The 22,094-nt window shown below is 36.7% G+C and overlaps 1 protein-coding gene across 1 annotated transcript in view; it reads right to left on the bottom strand.

The window, feature by feature from the left end:
* Positions 1-5,878, bottom strand: part of LOC124631331 (zinc finger protein 433) — a 34,950-nt gene extending 29,072 nt beyond the window's left edge. Inside the window, exon 1 of the mRNA XM_047165676.1 lies at positions 5,802-5,878. The gene's annotated coding sequence lies outside the window, so the exon portion shown is untranslated. The remainder of the gene's footprint in view (positions 1-5,801) is intronic.
* Positions 5,879-22,094: the final 16,216 nt, after the last annotated feature.

The following is a 22,094-nucleotide window of genomic DNA, read 5'->3' as shown; positions in this document are numbered from 1 at the left end:
AGACTCGAGTATTTAGCTCAACTCTAGCGACTAACGACGCAGTTGTTTTTTTATTGCCGTACTAGATGGCGCTGGTGGTCACATTAGGTTCGAACAAGGCGGTTATTTTATGATTACAAGATTGGACCGACTGGGTTCAGTTTCCGCATAAATATTACAAGTGTTACGAAAGATCTTTTGCTTTGCGTGTCGATAACCTTCTATTTCATCTGGCGGAAATTTAAACTAGTGTTTGATATATTATTAAATGAAAACTAGATTATTATCAAGACATGCTTAAAATGTTACAAACGCATCGAATGTGTTGTCTTTTTAAATAAATAAATAATAGTAATTCTCGCCTGAGCGATGTTGAACGTCGATCGTTGCGTTCAATAAGTCCGTTTGGCTGGCTGACACTATATTACAATTATTACAATGAATTACAACATCATTACTGCGGTAATGTTGTTCCTGGTGCTATTATGTGGACGATATCCCATGATTAGTGGCACTGTTTTATGTACAGGGTGGTTCATTTCATATGATTATTATTTCAACATGTCCTCTGTATGACGTCACCAGTGTGACAAGGACAATGCTCAAATTGCTTATCGATATATATTGACCACTTAGCTCAAAGGATTGCCCAATGAATAATAATGGACACCGAACATAAAATAAATTAAAGAAAAGATTTATTCATTACAGTGAACACGTCGGAAGCCATTCGTAAAAGTATTACATTTCGACTAACAAATACATTCGAACATTTTAATTTTCACTCAAAAATACGTCTCGTATTCAAGAAACTGATACATATCTGTATGAAGAAATCGTTAATTAATCGTTTAAACTCAATTAATCGCATCAACCGTCCTGTACAAGCCGGGAATCGAACCGGGCCCCTCATTGCCGTTGCATTCGGACGTTGATTAAAATCTCTCACTACATTCACACAAAGCCTTACTTTGATATATGTATAAATCTTATGAAACGTCTGCCCGTCCCGAGTACATACGCCTGTCAAGGGAATAACACCTTTATTCTCTGAGCTGTTGAGTATTAATTAGTGTGTTAACATAAAAATGGCTGCCTACCACCTGTCAAGTGATATATTGACTTTAAATAACATATCTTATTTATGTTGAATCGGAAACAAAATCGTATAAAAAAGGGTTTTATTATAAATAATCGTGTCGGTCCGGAGTGGGAGTATAACTAAATTTGTACGCAGCCTTGTATTACAAGTTATTGTTTGCGTGTGCGTTTGTCAGCCTAGCGTACGGCTGCAGATAAATTGACGTAGATAGTGTTTCTTTCTCTGTTCAACAAGCTGATTGTTTCATGTATTTAACAATGCGTCTCTGACTATATTAGGAAAGCAAAGAAGTTGAAATGAGCTACGTTTGTAGTGTTGTCGGTAAATAAATCATTAGAAACGTTTATACCTAAGTTATGGCTTTATTGGGCCTATCTCCATTAAGTTTAGTGTAACTCAGCTAAGTTTCCTTGCTTAATAGTTATTTGAACAACAACGTGTTTCCTTAAAATTGGTTTATTGAGCAGGTAGTCGAGTCGAGTCGAGTACATAATTGAATTAATTCTTATATTATTTGTGTTTTCCTTCAACACAATTTAATATCAATCTGGCTGTTGTTGGAGGTGAATTAACGCATAAATTTGAAGAAACTGGTTGGTAGACCATGGCCTTCTCAACAGTTAGTATCTTGCGATAGTTCTACTGTGGAATTAGAAAGTTTTAAACGACATTCTATTCACTAATGCTAATATTGAAGCTTCTGAATTCTATTAATAGTATTAACGTTTTGACAGGTTTCACTCAAGTTTTGTATAATTTGAAGAGGTTTTTAATTCTGTTCTAGAATATTTAAAACGTCACACAATTGCACAACTTAATGAATAAGTAAGTAAAGCATTTCGTCTTTGAGTGAATAGAATAATCTGTTACCTGCTACCAAAACAACAAAATCACAACACAAAAAAATCGAAAGCAACCTAAAATCCACTTGTTTGCCGATAATATGAATTTAAATCACACAAATACAATCCCGCCAATACATTACCACAACCTTTTTCGACGTACGAACCGCGAAACCATTAAAAACGTACATAATTCAATTCAGATCGAGTTTTCAGCTCCCCGAGTCTATGACACACTCGCTAAATCTCACGGAAGGCGGTCTCGACGACCATAAATTTTTATTTCGTAAATAAAAATAATAAAAATAAATAAAAGCCGTTCCGTGTGCGACCGGAAACATTTGTCCCGGCGCGTCACCGTAATCCGGGACTCTGGATTTATTATTAATTAGCTTAATATGTATCTAAATAAATGTGCGTTTGTTTTCGAACAACCTGTATATGGTGTGGTGTGTCAGTCATTTTGATTTATTCCATTTTTGACATTTTTATTTATATGGTTTATTGTTTTTGATTAAAGAATATTAATGTTTGAGTTATATTGTAATAAGAATGAAGCACGAATTTATAAAATAAATAAAGGTACTTATTTATTATTAAAGGAGATGGCCAAAAAAACACCCAGAGTCGACAGAAACTTCATATGTACGATTGGATTCAGTATAATGTAAGGATTAAAAAAAGAATTTCATATCATCTAAAAACCATGGGGTTCTCTTTTTATAACGTTTTTTCGATCATGATTTTAGTTCACAGAAAAGTTTACTTTTACTGTTTCATGTTCATTAGAAGTTGAATGCAGACTCTTGATTGGACCGTTTTGCACATTGACATATAATCGCTAAGTCATTTGTTACATTTGACAATGTCACATGGCACGATTTTCAAAGACAATTTTTAAAAAGACGTTTCATAGCCAGCTTATAACTGCGAAACCCCTCCAAGTATGTAAGGTCGGTGCTTTCGTGTTTGGAGTGGTTAAATATAAGACCTTTTAATCACCAGGCAATCTCAGTAACTATGGGGATATTACTGTTGGCTAGTATAATCTTAGTGTACATAGATTTTTTTTTATGTTCCTTGATGTAAATGATCTTTAAAATCAATATAAATTCAACGACCTATTTTTGTGAAAATATGATATAGCTCCTATACCCCATGGATTTCTGGCTGGAGTTTTTGGCACCATCAAAGGTCTATCATAATGAACCTATTGGTAAGCATTTCATTGCTGTCGATTCTGGGTTTTTTAACTATGAAAATTTGGCCATCTCCTTAACAAAGGGTTTTTTTACGAAGTGTGATGGTTTGTCAATGTCAAGTACCAACCGCTTTGTTTATGGCGTCTAGAGTAGGCCAAAAGCAACATCTTCTTGAAGAAAAACGTTTAGGTAAGTAAGTACCTAGTTTTTGCCTTTCGTTTAAGAAAAATACCAGAATTGCTTGGGGATTTCAAGATTTTAGATTTTAAAGTTAGTGATGTGAGCTACCTATATTAATTTTAAATTAACAATAAAAGATAAACATAAATTAGTCTGAGATTCGTAGAACGGAATCAATAAATTCAAATGATTTATCATTGACGGTTGACCCGTAGCGAATTGACGTATATTTAAATTAATATTTCAAGACTAACCGAGGTTAAAGATTGATACTTGGAAAAAACCCCTAGAAAACTTCCTATATTACACACTTTATAATAAGTTATTTTATTTATATCGTTACAATGAATAAATATTTTTTATGCACTTTCGTCAATCAAGATGAAATAGAAAACGAAGTGACTGAACCACATATTATTAATAGTTACTGAACGTTTCTTGGAATGATAACTTCGAGGGCATATTTAACCTCTTCGAATTAAAAAAAAAACTGTCAGTTTTCCAGATTCAAATTACGAATGCAAAACCGTTATTGAAATTTTAATTTCGAATTATAATTACTGGAACCGTTTCTATGAACGTGTGAATGAATGCAACGTTTTTTTTGTTCACCATTATGCAAGAAACAGTTATATATTATGCAAGTGGTCGTAAATCTGTCGCAAACAGACAGACAGACGTAATCTGTCTATTATGACGAGTGATGCATTACTATCATTGTTTGAGACGCTCGTAAATTTTAATGTTTTTGCTTTCATTTGAAAAAAGTGGCGGCTTTTTTTGTATGGTGGTACAAGAAAGTTTGGGCGTCGTAAATCTTTTTTTGGCTTTTGTGAACTCTTTCCGAATGTGTCCGGATTAAATAGGTAATTGTTATAAAAAAGTAAGCTAGGTTCTAGAATAAAATTAGTAGGTACTTAAGGTGCTAAATAGGAACCTAATGTAAACCAAACTTGGAATCAAAGGTGAGTAAGATTGTTTTTAAGAATAAATAATAGTTTTCGATTCGATTATTCTGTATCTAAGAAATATGTGCGACTTCAGACGGTCTCAACGTTAGCGGACAGTCACCAACAAAACACAGGTGTCATATCATAAATAAAGATATCAAAATCGGAAAAAAATAAAAAAAACAATCGGTATGGGATTTAAAAGAATTTCAAATATGGAACGATTTAATTTTCGTGAGAAGGGGATGGCGTGCGGGTCGCGAAGGGCGCGGGGTGCGGGGGACAGGAGGGGAGGGGGTTGCGTACGAGTAACAACCACGCACGCCATAAATCTGTCAAGAGACGGCCCCCAACAACGCCTTGGACGGTCCGCAAGGCACACACAGTTTTTTGTTTAAGTAGTTAGGTAGTAGAATTAAAATAATTTGTAAATTTCGATGCCAGATATCAAGATGTTTGAGCTTACCTGTGGAAATTTGACAAGTGTGTTAAAAACTGTCATATTGACACTGTGAATCTAAAGCGAAGGAAAAAGCAAGATGTTATACTTTTACCAACGAATTTTTATTAGAGAACAAAGAATAAGTTCCTGAATTAAGTCATTATTACAAAGAAAAGTCGCACAGAAAGAAAGGAAACGTATATTTTTTTTAATACATAGATTTTTTCTCTGACGACGCTACAGAGCGCAGTGGATCAACGTTGTACGCACTCTCGACGTCTCATAGCTGACAACGAACAAGTGAAATCTAGTACGAAGTTTCTTTTTTTTTTCAGCAAAATGCACTAAAACCATAAATTCAAGTCAACATTGTTCTAATAAATTATTTTCTTATTAACTATTGGGTTCTTAAGGAAAACCACAATATGTACAAATATACATGTATTACCTAAGCTTATTCAATAAATATAAAATAATATTAATGCTGTATGAAAAATAAAAATAAACTAAGCACAAAAGTTATGGCGCCGACTGTATTTCATTAAAAACAGAAACTTATCTAATATATTATAACCAGTAAATAGAGGGATTAAAAATACTTGCCTGCCAATCCGGAACCCCATATTTACAACCCAACGGGGGTGAACGGGGGTGATCATAAAATAAACAACGCTTATCTAAAATTTTCGACAATACTGAACTAACCTTCAATTATCGCAAATGACATACGTCCCGAGCTATATAGTGTGGCAGTTAGCAAGCGCCGCCCCCTGCGGACAACGCCATCTAGCGAGCGACCGCCACAACACAAACGTCACACTCTTTAAGGTTATGTTGACTATTTTTAATTCAATTTATTAAAACACCCTTTATAAGTATTTTGAAGTTCAAATCATGAATATCCTAATTTATCTTAGTATTATTACAGTTTTGGTAACGCATATAACAACAGAGAAGTTTGTCAAAAACTCGTAAAAAGTACAGACGCTAGATGAACAATAACACAATCTCATTCGAGTTTACATTTCGTTCCTAAACAAACTACGTACCTAAACAGAGATGTAGACACGTAAGATACATAATAAAGAACTCAAAATCACTTACCAATCAACAAAACAGCAAAAACACAAAATAAATCACCTCACGCTCACGTATTGTGTTTGTGACTCAGCTCACTTCGCGATCTACAGAGTGAGAGGTGCGCTCCGAAGTTAGCCGAGTGTATTCCGAAGGCCGGCCCTTCGGCCCGCCCCCGGTGTTTGACGGAGTCCATCGTACAGCAGACGCGATGTTCGCGCGCTAAGAACGCGCCGTGCAAATCCGAACGTCGCCATGCGATTTGAAATCGGAACGGAATGAAAACTTGAACTAGCTTGTAGGTATAACCCTTCACATATTTATCAGGATAGTAAAACGATAAAAATATGGCTGGATATGGTGTTGTTTTAACTCAGAATGTAAAATAAAAATATTTATTTACCGAAACTAAAAAAAAAACATTGTGTAAAAGTGTAGAAGAGTGAAGGATATTGCAGATGATATTTAAATATTATTATTTACGTGATGAATGATTCGTGTCGTGATATTTTGGTAAAGAAATTATTGTTGAAAATAAAAGTCTGATGACGGGTCCGGACCGGTTGGCGGCGGTTTAAATCGAGCAGGTAAGTCGGACAATGGCCATCCAGCCACGATTCGCTTAATTAAACATGAATAAATAAAAATATGCTTGCAGATTTTTGCCTACAAGAATGATCGTGATTCCTTTTTTTTTGCGAGGACTTTAGGGTCAGTTGGTAGTGGCTTTTTATTGTTTGCATGTAGGTAGTTTTAAATAGCGCCTTATCTAAATATATTACCCACTTAGTTTATTCTAATTTCAGTTATTACGACTTCAGTTTCATTCGACTTTATATTACTTTATTTTTAGTAGTGCCAACAAATTATTAAAAAAGAAACAATAATATCTTCGTTAAGATTCATTTCAAGTTATTATAGTATTAAAAACTAAGTTACACCACAAAACTTATCTTGAAAACTAATGTTTTCGTAGACCTCTGAACTGTTAGTTCGTTTTCGTGCCAATAGATGGCGCTACTGGTATCAAAGCGTAGCTATTGGAACTTTGAATCAGTGCGCATTCGTGAAGTTTATTGTTTCATCGTTCTGTTATTTTTTAATTGTTACTAAGTACTTACTATAATATTTCATTTTATTTTACTTTATCGACTGGTCAGATAAGTGAAACATTGGTAATGTTTCTGAAAGTGGAGTATGAAGAAACCTATTCGCTCACTCCGATGGCTACAATACAATATGAGTACTTGACTTCTTAGGTACCCTAAACATCAAAATGACCATCAATTTTCAACCGAAGAACTCCTCAAAAATATGACTCACTCAACACACTTGATCCGGCAAACAAAGAACCTACACAGACATAAAAATGTTTACAATTCACGACTCCTCTCTGAAATAGTTCTGAAAGTAACCCACCTGCAGATTTAACGCCTTACCTTATCTAAAGGCAGGCCTTATGTTCGAAGGCCTGCGATCGTTACAACTCGATACATCCGATACTCGACACACATGTCTAGAAAGATACTAACTTTTGATTCTCGTCAATAAATCAGGATCAAAATCTCGTGGGAAGTTCTTGTAGATTACTTGGTAATTATGTATAGGTGTAAAAGAAGTTTAAGAAGTTACTAGTAGTTTGTTAGTATTTTGGTGTTTGATTGCCAGGTCAGTTCTTCTTCTTTCTCCTGCCCTGTTCCCAAATATTACTTGGGGTCGGCGCAATATGTCATTTTCTTCCATTTTCCCCTGTCACTCGTCATACTGACACTCACTCCCTTCCTATTCATATCATCTTTCAGGCAATCCATCCATCTTTTCTTAGGTCTTCCTCTTCCTCTCCATCCATCTACATTCATACTTAGCACACACTTTGTTGCATGCGTATCATCCCTCCTCATTACATGTCCATACCACGATAATCTTCTACTTCTCATCTTTTCTGTAACTGGCGCTACTTTCAGACTTCCTCTAATGTAATCATTCCTCACTTTATCCATTCTTGTAACACCACACATCCATCTCAGCATTCTCATTTCTGTTACATGCACTCTCTTCTCGTCCAGGTCAGTTCTGTTTCTTTAAAATAAGCTGGGTATTTATAATAATAATTCACTCACAATTGCACTCGGCATTTTTGGTGATCGTTTTAACGAAGTATAATGGCAAGAGAAACCGTTAATACCCGTTGAATTTGCACCAAGCTTTATATGACGCTAGATAAGAAAATTTGGGAAAAAACCATGACGACTGACTAAGGCTCTGTCTTCAGCCCTGAACTGAATAATTTTCATTCAAAGTGCGTAACTATACATCAATTTTAATTCGTACAATACCTTCATTGATTTCTCTGAAGTCGTTAAAGTAAGTTAAAAGGGACCAATAAAGTATCTAGATATTTTAGAGTATTTTTCATGTATTATTACAGAGAAAATATTAGGTTTCGACAGCAAAAAGCATCTTGTAAAACCAATTATTTAATTTATTCAAAAGTTCCCGACCCACTCGCATAGGAAGCTGAAAGTCGAGGCAGCATCCCGTTTATCTTACACATTCAAGACTCGGCGTCGCCTCATCCCCGCCTTATTTATTAATAAAAACATTTACTACCCAAATTAGATTATCCGCGTGAAGAAAAAAATTCTAGCCGCCATCTCGCAAACACCTCCCGTCTTAAAGGGAGATTGAAGTGGCGGCGCGGGCTTATGGCCTCTTGCAATCTAACTTTGGCTCGTTGTCGCGCCGTTAGTGTTGCCAGTCGACAGAAAATTCTACCATCCCGGTATAAATAGTAGGTGTAGCGAGAGGTCATCAGCGGGAAAGTTTTAATGAATTGGCATGAGCTGTGTTTTTGTTTGGTATTTCGGCACGTTAGTTGTGAGCTCGTTGCAATTTTTATGAGTTGCCCAAACTTGGGAGATTCCAGTCGTAGCGCTACTGTTTATTAGAATAGTTGTCGTAAAAATTGTAATTTTCAGAAGTTTATTCCAAAGATTTTGTTACTAACCCTAAGTTTAGCTTTTGTATAAGAAATATTTGGAAATGTCTTCTAGAATGTATCTTCATACCAACTAATATTTTAGAAGCATGCAATTTAAGTCCAGACTATCAATAAATCATTGAAGATTAACCCCAGCCACACAAGTATGCCATAGTTGCTAATTGACGGCCTCACTCAAGGACATCTATTCTAGTTGGTACCAAGCTACCAAGGTCACATCACATTACAATAATTTACTCAAAAGCCTACTCCGTCTGTGTACACTGAAGGGACCTAATAAATTTCCTATGTTATCGCTACCAAATGAACTTACAGCTATAACATACCTCCCGAACAACCGTCTGTCATATTCTGCACGATAGTTTTTTCATATGGCAACATTTATAGGTTGTTGCTGGCAACTTTATCTTGCTGGCCAGTTGTTAATTAAAAATGTTAAAGTTTTATTTCTTTTAAATGACACTATAAAGTTTGTTAATGTTTGTGATATGATGGGTCGGACTTATTAAATGTATTTTAGACAAATGTTATGTAGGATTGGCTCTTGTAGTCAAGGTGTACTTACAAAGAGATTAATTAATTATTAAAAGAATATAGAGCTAGACTTTGGTTTATCCAAGCTTGCTTGGTGGAAAAGCTATGTTAGTTGTTTGTGCATGTTGGAAAACGAAGGATTTTTTAAAATATATTTGCTTCGTAAGTAGGGGTCCTCTCCGATTTCTTATCTATTGATATGGATATAATAATTTTTCATCATTAATCTAAGGAAACATAAATGTACAATAGTTAAAATTCATATAATTACCTTATCCTTATGTCAATATGTGTCAATCCATAAAACTATAAATAAATATATCGATTACTAATATATCGTAACTACATAAAGCTAGGTACACACAGTAAAAATTTAATGCACTACACTTAAGCTCGCTCACATTAGCGGGTTACAAGTAAAAAGGCAATTACTATAAAAATGGCAATAAAAACATTGCGTATTTAGTAAATTAAGCCTATACCACATCATTAATAATCATTAGCTTACTTTAAGTGCTAACACAATACATACGTACTACACTCACACATGCATAGCTTTGTGTATTTTAAGCGTACGTTTAAAAATACGATAGCTATAATTTTAAGAATTAAATAGTTTAAAATTGTAATTATATTTTTTTAATTGAGGCATGTGTTATACACAATTTAGAAGCATTACCTACTTTAAGTTAGAATAAAACAATAAAATGCTAAGTATTTTTTAATACGATATTGAATGTCGTTATATAAACTTTAACCAGTAATTAATAACCTATGTTACTGCATATTTTTTGCAAAAAATAATACGTATTCAAATCTCATCAAGATCTTTATATTTTTTATTTTCATTTTTTCATCTTAAAACAAAAACAGCTAGGTACTAAAATGTGAAATAGTTTCATCTAGTACATCATCATCCACCTGCCCTTATCCCAATTTCATTTGGGGTCGGCGCAGCATGTTTTCTTCTTCCATACTCCTCTTTCTCCCGTCATCTCACAAGTAACATTCTTTCTTACCATATCTACTTTCACACAATCCATCCATCGTTTTTTTGGTCTTCCTCTTCCACTATATCCGTCCACGTTCATACTCATCACCTTCCTCACAACATGACTCTCATTCCTCCGCATCACATGCCCATACGTACATAGTACGTTAAACAATAATTAGGTTATCCATTTAAAAACTTAACCTTAATTACCCATTATAAAATCAACCATATTTCCAAAAAAAAAAAACTACATGACAACTGTTCAAATTACAACACTCATAAAAAAAAACTTGACTGCATCTATTATCAGCAGCAAACCTTTCTCTTATCTTTGCACATGAACATCGTATGATGGCCATCACTCAACCAGATACCGTCAATCATCAGCTCGTTGATCGATCAATGGAAATCTGTTGTCTAGATATTGTGTAGAATCTGCCACTCGTGTGCTCGTGATGTGGTAATATCTAATGTTGACAGTAAGGTCACCTTTATTTGTTTTAATGTCATTTGTAAGTGTTCCTTAGTATTTGCGGGTTATATATCTATACATACATATTTTTGCAGGGGTTGGGGTTTTAATTAAATCAAAAGATAACACTTCTAATGTTGTCTTTTGATTTAATTGTAGGAAAGGTGGGCAATTGAAACTAGCCTCAGATTAATCTCTGATTAAAAACTAGACCAATTTCAATGAGATTAGGTACACAGTCTCACAGTGTCACAGTCACAGGCAGACAGTCTAGCTGAAAAAGGACATGGCCTACTTTTCATTCGGAAACATGAAGTGATTATATTATTTATTTATTTACACCACTTATCTCCCACTACAGTTTTATCTTAACCTAATGCGATAGACAGGACAGGACTCTATTCTCCTAGAGAATTGGTTAAACCGCGGGAACCGCCGTTAAAATAGGCTTTTTTCCATCCATTATACTTAAGAGGTTAACTAACATCTTCTATCTGTACATATCTATACATATAATAAATCTGTAGAAAAGTAATTTTTGTACATTGAAGAAATTGACAAAATAAATAGCCAGCATTTTAAAGGATAACTAACAGAACCCATTTCCATCATTTTTGTCATTTTTGTCTGTTTGTCTGTTTGTTTGTTCGCGATTCACGTAAAATCTACGAATTAAATGCAGACAATGCTTATATACAAAAATTCTACGTAACTTGGGGTATTACTTAGTTTTTGTTTTATCGAAATCGATTCACTCTATCAAAAGATATGATTAATTTTGTGAATTCAAGATGTAAAATATTACGACACGCAATCTATTTGTCAAAACTGTACATTTGAATGTTGTACTTATATTAGTTGATCGGTCTATTATAAATCTTTACACAGAAAATCACACCTTTATAAGTAACTTCGGAAGAAAAAAAAAATATGAAAATTTTGTTTAGCCAAGGTTAAAGTAGCTCCATCTGTGGTAAATAAAATACATCAAATTTGTCAAAGGAGCGAGGTGGTAAATGACAATATTACCATACATTCTTTATAAAGGATTATTATTTCAACAGATGGAGATATGTATTTTCCGTAATTCACCATATTTTAACACGTAGTGTAATTTTTCGATAGACATTTCAATAGTGTTTGTCAGTTTGCCGTGCCACATCAAAATCCAACTATAATTATTACCTTGATGAAAATAAAATTAATAGTTCTCAGCCAAATTTAAAACGGTGCCATCTAAATTATTTTTTGAACATTATGTCAAAAATGATGACTTTAGTGGAACAATTAATTATCATTTAAAGTTACAGATGGAGTTCATATCAGGATTTTTTCATAAACATAGTTTAGCTTATCTTCCACTAATGTGGTGGCCTTGAAACAAATTACTTTGAGTGAGTAGTATTAAGTAGACCTTAATTATTTTTGGGTAGTATTTAAACGCAAATCAAACAATATCCTTTTTCTATGCAATAAAATTCCAAATTCCCATCAAAATTACTGATTGCACAGCAAAATATTCAACTCAAAATATCGCTAAACACACTACAATTTATTTTCGCAGCGTACAGCGATTTTTCCTAAAGCAAAAGCTTTTTCATCAATGCACAGCTAACAATCTTAATGCACATTATACATGTTAATTCTTTTTCTTTTAAATATAGCTTCTATTTTTATATTATTTACAGCAGTTTTTCTGAATAAAACAGCATTTTATTAGTCACAGTCATCTTATTATTTATTAATTACCACATAATAAGATCAGCAAAAAAATATAAAATTAAATACAAAATTGTAATTTATTGAATTATTAATAAGCGTCCACGCTTCCTTTTTTGCCCAATAGGCACATTTTTAGCTTCTGAAGGTGGCGCCACGTACTTGAGTCGGATCGAAAGTCCGATGATATGCTTGCACATATAAATAGTTCTTAAAAAAAATAGGGCAGGTGCATTTTTAGTCATTGTCTTCCTTTTGGCATACATTTCATATAAGTAGTCATTAAAAGGCAGAACTATCATACTTCAGAATGTTTATAGTCAGAATCATCTTTTGGCATAGTTTTGGAATTTTTATTTTCCTGTAAGAAGCGTGCAAACAAGCCTGAAGCATGCAAGCAGGCATGCAGCATGTAAGCATGCATGCAGCATGTAAGCAGGCATGCAACATGGAAGTAAGCATGCAACATGCAGCAAACATGGCTTCTGTCACGGCTCCGGCGCTGCGGGGCTCCGGCGGTCCCATGCGAGCTTATCGTCGCAGATGGTTTTCACGCTCACCACCGCAGCTTCGGCTTACTGGCCGGCAGAGCCGGCCAGCCTCAGCCGCGTCGGCGAGCGTTAAAACTACCTGCGCCTCAGCTCGCAGGCCGCCTCGCCCCTCCGCGCCTACGCGGTTTTGAATTGCACTCTAGGGGTAGGGCAAACAAGACTACGTGGAGTCGGTTTTGCAGCGATTTGTTTTCGTTACTAGCTTCAATTTTTCAGTTAATTTGTTCTGCTTTTAGAAATAATGCAATGTGACAGGATTTTTTGTTATAATAATCATTAAATTTGCCGAGCATGGCTTCTTGAAAATTAAGACAAATATGATGAACAGGTTTTGTTGTACTTACTGGTTAATATGCGACTGGGATAGTTATTTTGCTATGAAATATGTAAAATTTGCTGTGCAGTCAGTATTTTATGCTTGTATGTAGTATTTTTGTACAAGACTAAATTTAACTGTATTGCATTATAATAAAAAAAGCAATGTCATATTGATGTATCATTTCGAATTATCTGCAGTTTGAGTTTTGTTAAACATTTAGTTTATTTGTAGTGAAGTAAGTTATTTGATGTAAAAAAGAATATAAATGATGAGTATTTATTGATAGGCGATTATTTATTTGATATGCAATTTATAATATCCCATTATTTTTTCTGATGCAAAATATGTAAACTTAATCCTAGAAGAAATGAGGATCTATCTTTCGCAAGCGCTGCTAAGCGTGAAGTAGGTAATGTAGGATTCTGTAGCTTTAAAAACAAGCCCAGATACAAAGTGCAGATAAGAAATGGGAGCTCTCTCTATTTAATACCATACACACGTAAAATGCTTTATGCGTCTGAAAACGTACAAATTACGCGCCGCATACCAGAGACATGCTTACTTTCAACTTCTGATCGCAAATACACTATTCACGATTACGAACAATCTCAGTAAGACCCGAGCCAAGTCTAAAAAAACACCTTTTATATAAAACTACGTTTGATGTCATTTAATCACAAAGACAGAATTGTTCTCTGTTGCAAATCCTATCCACCTATATCCTATCCTAATCCAGAATGCATTACAAGTGTGCATTGCACAAAAACCAATGGTATCCTATTCGAGAAGTCAAAAGAGTTGACCTGCCAACGTCAGCTTCTGCGCTAAGCAAGTGTTCTTAATAGTACCATCAGAATTACATTCATCGTTGAATGAGGTGAATAAATTTTCAGAAACCACAATAACAGTAGGAGCCAAAGCGTATTATCGCTTCATAGAGCTCTGATTGGCCCCAGGTGACCAAGTCAGGTCTGATTTGTTCGTTCATCAGATCTTTGAAAGTGTTTCGGTGGATACTTACTGTCGTCCTGTTTACGTGTGACACAAAATATGGTATATAAACGTCCTCCGCAAGAGCGAAATTTTCCCGGTGTGCGGTAGTGACGCACAGTATACAACACTTATGTTTCTTTTGATTTGCTGGCTCCACCAAGAAATGACAAATTGCGAGCGTACTTTCTGAAAATCTTGGCAAAACTGCAGGTTTCAAGTACGAACACATGAAGTGGACTCTCACAGATACGTACATTTTTCCTATTCGTGAACTAATGCAAACATTTCGGTGGAGTCCCGGCTTAGGCCTCCCCCACATTAGGCGTGCGCGATCCTCGGGCGTGTGAGTAGCGCGGGCGCCGCGCGTGCGTCGCGAGCGCGTTGCGTGAGCGTCGCGTTTTGCTGCCCTGCGGCATTTGCAGCGCGCTCGCGGCGCGCACGCGCCGCTGTCCTTGACGTTTAAGTGCTAAGTCATTTAGCGGGCGGCGGGGATAGCGGGCGAAGGGGTAAGAACGCAACTCGAGCGCCGCGTGCTCGCCGCTAGCGCGTCGCTTGCACTCTTCACACATGCCGCAGGGCAGCAAAACGCGACGTTCACGCAGCGCGCTCGCGACGCCCGCGCTACTCATACGCCCGAGGATCGCGCACGCCTAATGTGGGGTCAGCCTTACCATAGTGAGTAAGTGAAACTATCCTACCCTATGCGCCTGCTGATGATGATGACTCATTTTATCATCCATCCAGCTATTCCCCAACTATGTTGCTGTTGGCTTCCAGTCACCGAATCTGTTTGAGTACCAATATTTTGCTTGGAGCGACTACCTATCTACAATCCAGTCAACTACACAAGACGGCTTCTGATTAGTCGCAGCAGCTGCAGAAAATGTACAAATGACAGCTTTGTCAGACTCAAAGCATGTAGACATAGGTTATAGCTGTTTCCTGTGAAAATTACTTACGCACCATACGTAATAATTTTCCAAATTGGCTGAACAACGTCACAAACTTTACTTTTTTTGTTTAGATAAATGGTCACATCCACAACACAACCTTGATCAATGAATCTATGCGACTGCTAAGTGCTAATCCTAATTATACTGTCACGTGAAAGAATGCACCTACGGGATAAGTAGTATTTTGACGATTCTATATTGCCCACGCAGACGAAGTTGCGGGCAACAGCTAGTCCAAAATAAGAACCGGCTATTTCCATCCATACATACTCAAACGTTTAGAGGCACATTCGGCTAAAACTTAGCAGTAACCGGGTGCGTTACTTCTAATTAGCAGCAGTAAGTGGCGTTTAACCGGCTTTACACGCGTTTACCCGGTTCGGCTGTTACCGGACTGTTATAGGCCCTTCGAGAGGGTATTACTAGTTCTATATGTGGTAGTTAATATTGGGATCATTGGACTTGAACTTTCGGAAAATGAAGCAACGCTAGGTGATGATTTCGGTTTCAAACATTTTGAAGAGACTTTATGTTCATAGAGAAGGGATTCTGTCTTTTCTCTAAGTATTGGTACATAAAATTAAGTCTTTCATTCGATGCAGGGGTTTTAAAGGGAATAAACAATATAATAGATAGATAGGCTTTACGATATTAGTAGGGATATAGAACTTGTAAGTTGTACCTACACGGTCACGCAACCTGCCCTGATATTCGCTAAGTAAAGCTATGTTAAGCAAGCAATATCAGTCAATACACTGAATGCCAACTATTCTAAGTACGAGCGTGTATTTACGTTCCATTGAACATGACCTTTGACCATTTACTGCCAGATGATAAATTCCACATCTTACACGTTCGCAGAAATTATTAAACTTGATTTCGACTTAACTCACGGTAATTACTTCCCTCTAGATATCCTAAACCATCGGGTTATCATCGGTAATATAATATGAATAAAGTAAATAGCAATTCCGTTGAGATCTGTTGCAATTATTGCATACCGCGGAGCCCTTAGCCGTTGTATTACAATGTTGGTTGAAATATCGCGTGTCCGCCACGTATGCACGTAGACATACGTTATTTATCGATATTCTATAACCGAAACCGAATACTTAATGCTCAATAAGGCAGGCAGACGATTAATTTACTTTCAATATTAGCAACGTATGCAAATTATGATATTTCATAAGATAACGCATTCCTTATCGCGTACAGCTGTAAGTGAAAATAAAAATAAAATTCTTCAATTTCAGCATTATCAGGGACTATTAAGGGACACTTTATTTTAATGGCCACCGCACTGTGGCAGATTTAATCGATCCCTCCGCGGACCAATACAGTCGCCGCGTCCGCTCCCGATGACAGATAGCGACGAAATGCGTTTAAAATTTTAAAATTGGAACGTGGGCATGCGTGCGCACGCGCATCTCTCGCTGAAATTCCGTAATGAGCAGGTGACCACCGTATCGCGACGCGGCGTGTCTACTTAGTGTCCAGAGGTAATGTTCAGCAAAATCATTAGCGAGTAATATTTGTTAGTTCACTCAACAGGGAGCCGTTTGTATAAAATTGTTTATGTAAATTACAACTCGGTGCTATTAACGCGCTCGACTTTGTTGCTTCTTTACTCAATAATCCCTTAAGAATTATTTGTTTGTCAGGCTGGATTGTGCTCGACGACTTTATTTGGTTCTGCATTATTCTCTTATAAAGCTAGCGTATAATTTTGTATCGGCAAACTGAATTATTGTTCGTTTTGTGAAAGGCCCTTATCTGTGAGCATCAACGACATATAGACGTATAAAATAGTGCGCTTCTAAACAGATGGACGGGCAAGCACCTGCTATGAAGCAGATGCCTCTGTTAAAAATAATCAACGGTGTCAGATTTCGCTACGAAGACTAATAAAGCATACATTCTGTAAGCATTTTGTGTTATTTTCTTGTTAATTAGAGGATAAAAGGTAAAAATACGAGTTGTATGGGCGAGTCAGCGATCGTCTCAGTATTAGCGCATGTGGACACAAAACAAAAACAGACAGACGAAAAAAGATGCAAAAAATGTCTGCCGCCGCGCTATCTGCAGCTCGCGATCCTGTCTCAAATAATGGCACAGGGGAAGCTGTGGAGACGACACACATTGTTTTTATTATTTAAGTAATTTTCGTCTTCTGGATGTTCGCGTTTAAATTTAAAAATTAGTGCAAAAATATGGCTTATGATATTGTCAATTATTATATGACAATTTATTTTTTAAAAGTTTGTATAATTATGTAAAACAGTGACTTGAAATTGCACAAGATGAAAGTATTTGACACTGGTGAGACAACATACCTACTTGTTTATTTTTTACATAAAAAAACAACAAATTTCTTAATCTATACATATAATAAAATGATAGGAAAGTCAAAACTGTACATTGAATATTTTTTTAAAAGAATACTTGGGGGGTGATCTATTATCGATTCTGAACCCAAATATATAGTTTTTAGAATTTTTGTCTGTTTGTCTGTTTGTCTGTTTGTCTGTATGTTTGGTCTCACTGAACTCGAAAAGTACTGCATAGATTTAAATCAAATTTTGCATGAATATTACCTGGGGGCCAGTTCAACATATAGGATATATATTATCACGCTATCACCTACGGGGGATGAGCAATGAACTATAATTTCTGTTAACGTTTCTGCAACAGCGGGCGCAATAATGACACATATTTGAATGTTGAACTTTGTAAGTTTATCGGCCTATTATCAATCTTTACATAGAAAATAACGCTTTTATAAGTAACTTGAGCAAAAAACTGAATTTAAAGAAATGATATCCTAAAATTATAGATGAAGAAAATCATGCAGAAACAGATGTGCCATAAAACTGGTAGTAGGTAAAATATCAATCAAAATCAAAATCAAAAGTCATTTATTCAAAGTAGGCTGAAAATCAGCACTTTTTGAACGTCAAATCTACAAAAGACAGCCCCCAAAACGCCCGCCCTTCACCACTTCCTATGTGTTTTTGCTGGGAAGAAGAAGTGGTGGAACAAACTCCCCAGCAAACAGACAATGAAAACAGACTTCACTTTGTCATGGTATGTTCTTACTTTCAAGAAAAAAATATATGACGACGTGTGTATTTCGCTACTATAAAAACACTACAAGAAATATCAGCGCATCGTCAGGGACATTTTTATAATTCTTTCACCATTAGAAAGTTATATTATCTGCGAGTAACATAGGGTATATTTTATCCCGGTGCGGGCAGTAGTTCCCATGGGAAGCGGCACCCACGTCATGAAGAAATTATGAACTTCCCCACATAGGTACTTAAAAACTCTACATATGTTGTTCTGACATAATATAAGCTATACCTCTCATAAACATGAATATCCATTCATTTCATCCAATAACAAACATGCATCACACTGAAAGTGCATTGCGAGTCTAAGATTTTATTATTATAAAAAAAAAACATTGTAATTAATATTCAAACATCCTTAAAAATAAGTTCCTGGTTTTAATACACTTTTTGAGTAATGAAGAATGTAGGCAAAATACGACCGAAACACATTGTGTCACTTCTAAAATTAACATCAATGGTTATAACTACCTGTCACAATACGTCAACAAGATGTCAACAGAAGACAAGAGTTCGTTCGTTCTGAAAACGTACAAATTACGCGTCGCAGGCCAGAGACATACTTGCTTTCAACTTCTGATCACAAATCATCGAGCTAAGAATTATATCACAAATACACCGTTCACAATTACGAACAGTCACAGTCACACGTTTATTATCATTGATATTATTCAGTTACAAAGACAGAATTACTATCAAACGTGTTTTCGCTAAATGTTCTATTAGTTTTTGCAAACATACATTCCCAACTCTGATCTCATGGAGGTGGCGCCCGGGTGTCACCACTGTGCGGACTGTGCGACCTATCGCACCCGGCCCCGGTTTAAACCATGATCTGGAGCGAGAAGAAATGGGATGACAAAGAATGAGGTGGCGGAGCGACTGAAAATTCCCAACTCTCATCCCAGTCACTGCGGTAAGACACCACGAAAGCCGGATGTCGAGAGACGACTCCCGGCCACCGTAGGCGTGAGCGATTAGTTTTGAGTGGGTCATCGACCTTCCGGCTTCTGGGAGACCCGTTATTTCACGCGCCCCTCAAGGAGATTCAGCAAACCCCTGTGAGGCCCACTAGGGCCAAAGCCTGACACTCCCTCACGCTGCTCAAACTGATGGCTGAGAATTACGTAACTTTCCAGGATGCCATGCAACGTGTTGCAAATGCCCAGGCCTTTGGGAGCTTGGTAATCCTTTTCTCCACCTTAACTTGAGTTTTGTGGTGCATGGACAAATTAGAATAGTAATGAATTAGGTCATCTTCATCACGTATTTACCAACTCTTAATGTTCATCATGCACACCCGCTTCTCTAACTTTATTGAAGGATCACTAACATTGTTTCAGTTAGTTTAACTACGCTACTATAGCCCGTTGTCAAACCTTTTAATATCAATTCTGTAGAAGTGTGAATATCGAATGTGTAATATATCGAATTTCAGTTTGTGCATTGCACAAAAACCAACGTTATGATTTTCGAGAAGTCAAAAGAGTCGGCCTGCTAAGAATTATATTCATCGTTGGTTAATTGAATACATTTTCAGAAACCACAATAACAGTAGGAACCAAAGCGAATGATCGCTTCATAGAGCTCTGATTTTCTCGAGGCGATCAAGTCAGTTCTGGTCTGTTCGCTCATCAGATCTTTGAAAGCGGTTCGATGATAATATACCTACTGTTGTCCTGTTTACCTACGTGTGACACATAATATGGTATTTAAACGTCCTCCGCAAGAGAGCGAACGTTTGTGCTATTTATAAAGACGAAATTTTACCGTTGTGCAGTAGTGACGCGCAGTATACACAGCACTTATGTTTCTTCTGATCTGCTGGCTCTACCAAGAAATGACAAATTGCGAGCGTACATTTTGAAAATCTTGGAAGAACTGCAGGCTTCAAGTGCCAACACACGAATTGGACTTACTCTCTCGGACGTATACTTTGCGTGATCGTGAACTAATGCAAACATTTCGGTGGAATTCCAACATAACATAGTGAGTGAGTGCACAGAAAATCCCCGAAATACAAGTAGTGAAACTATGCGCTTGCCTGATGACTCAGTCATCATCCACCCAGCTATTCCTCAATTGTGTGGGTGTTGGCTTCCAGTCAAACCGAATCTTTTTGAGTACCAATGTTTACTTGGAGTGCCTATCTGATCTCTTCAACCCAGTGAACTGGACACCGCGTTATCCATGGTAAGTAAAACTGTTTGACAGACTTTCTGGCTCCTGATTTGTCGCAGCTGCTGCAGAAAATGTACAAATGACAACTTTGTCAGACCTTTGTTTTCTGTGAGAATTACGTAATAATTTTCCAAATCGGTTGACTAGATCCAGAGATTTCCACAACGTCACAAACTTTACTTCATTTGTTTAGATAAATAGTCACAAATCGTCGACACCACCTTGATTGATCAACCCGTGCTGCTGCTAAGTGGTAATCCTAATTATACTGTTATGTAAAAGAATACACCTACGCTACGGCATAAGTAGTATTTTGACAATTCCAAATTGCCCACGCAGACGAAGTCGCGGGCAACAGCTAGTATTTAAATAAGGGGCTTTGTTAATATCATGTTTGTAGGAATTGATTCGTAGAAGTAATTAATGCCGTAATTAATCTGCAAATGTGATGTTTCCTAGAAATTGTATGGACCGGTATTGCTATGATTCCGAGTATTATATAATTATGATGTTGGTAAATATTTATTATTGCTTTATTAAGATGATATTACTATGCTAATACCTCATCAATTATATGACAAACATGAGCTAAGTTATACCTCCTAGATCAAAGTTAAGATTACGAACGAAATACTCAAAGTCAAAAAACAATCAAATCATCTTTAAAAGCCTACATACAAAATAAATAAACATCCCTAAAACAAAAAAAAAATCTTTAAAAAAATTGTAGCACCAACTCCACTCCACCGCTCTTCAGCGGTCAGTCGGGCCAGTAGAGCACGCGGCCCGACGCGTAAATCAGCATCAACACTGTGTCGCCCCCTCGTTTTGTTCGCCTTCACTTAAGGCTCGCAGCCTCCGCCCCCCCCCCCTCGACCCTCAGGACATCGGACCCTAGTAACACCATGGTATCAACAGTTTACTGATAACATAAACGGCCATCATCATCCTCCGAGCCTTTTTTCCCAACTATGTTAGGGTCGGCTTCCAGTCTAACCGGATTCAGCTGAGTACCAGTGCATTACAAGAAGCGACTGCCTATCTGACCACCTCAACCCAGTTACCCGGGCAACCCGATACCCCTTGGTTAGACTGGTGTCAGACTTACTGGCTTCATAACATAACCGGCCATTCTTCTGAAAACTTGAACGTAAAAATTCCTAGAAAACGTTGTTTATATTGTCAGTGACCATGTGTCTAAGGCATTTCTCAGACAAACTCTTCTATGTATTCTTAACTTATGTTTCAGTTATCCTAATTTTCACCAAAGAAAATATACACTCAGTTCCACGGTAATCCGGTGTTGCAAAGTGAAGCTCAGAAGCCTGATCTTCCTAAGCCCGCAAGACCGACGAAAAAAGGTTATACAAAGTCAAAAAACCAGTCAAAACCTTTTTTCATCGACATTCAATAGTATTTGGTCTCCATATAGTCCAGCCGTCACCCAGTAGCCAGCATTGTATGTTAATGTC

Source organism: Helicoverpa zea, chromosome 6, assembly GCF_022581195.2.
Source record: "Helicoverpa zea isolate HzStark_Cry1AcR chromosome 6, ilHelZeax1.1, whole genome shotgun sequence".
NCBI lineage: Eukaryota > Metazoa > Arthropoda > Insecta > Lepidoptera > Noctuidae > Helicoverpa > Helicoverpa zea.
Note: the sequence above shows the minus strand (reverse complement) of the source record. Positions and strands in the feature narration are given on the sequence as shown.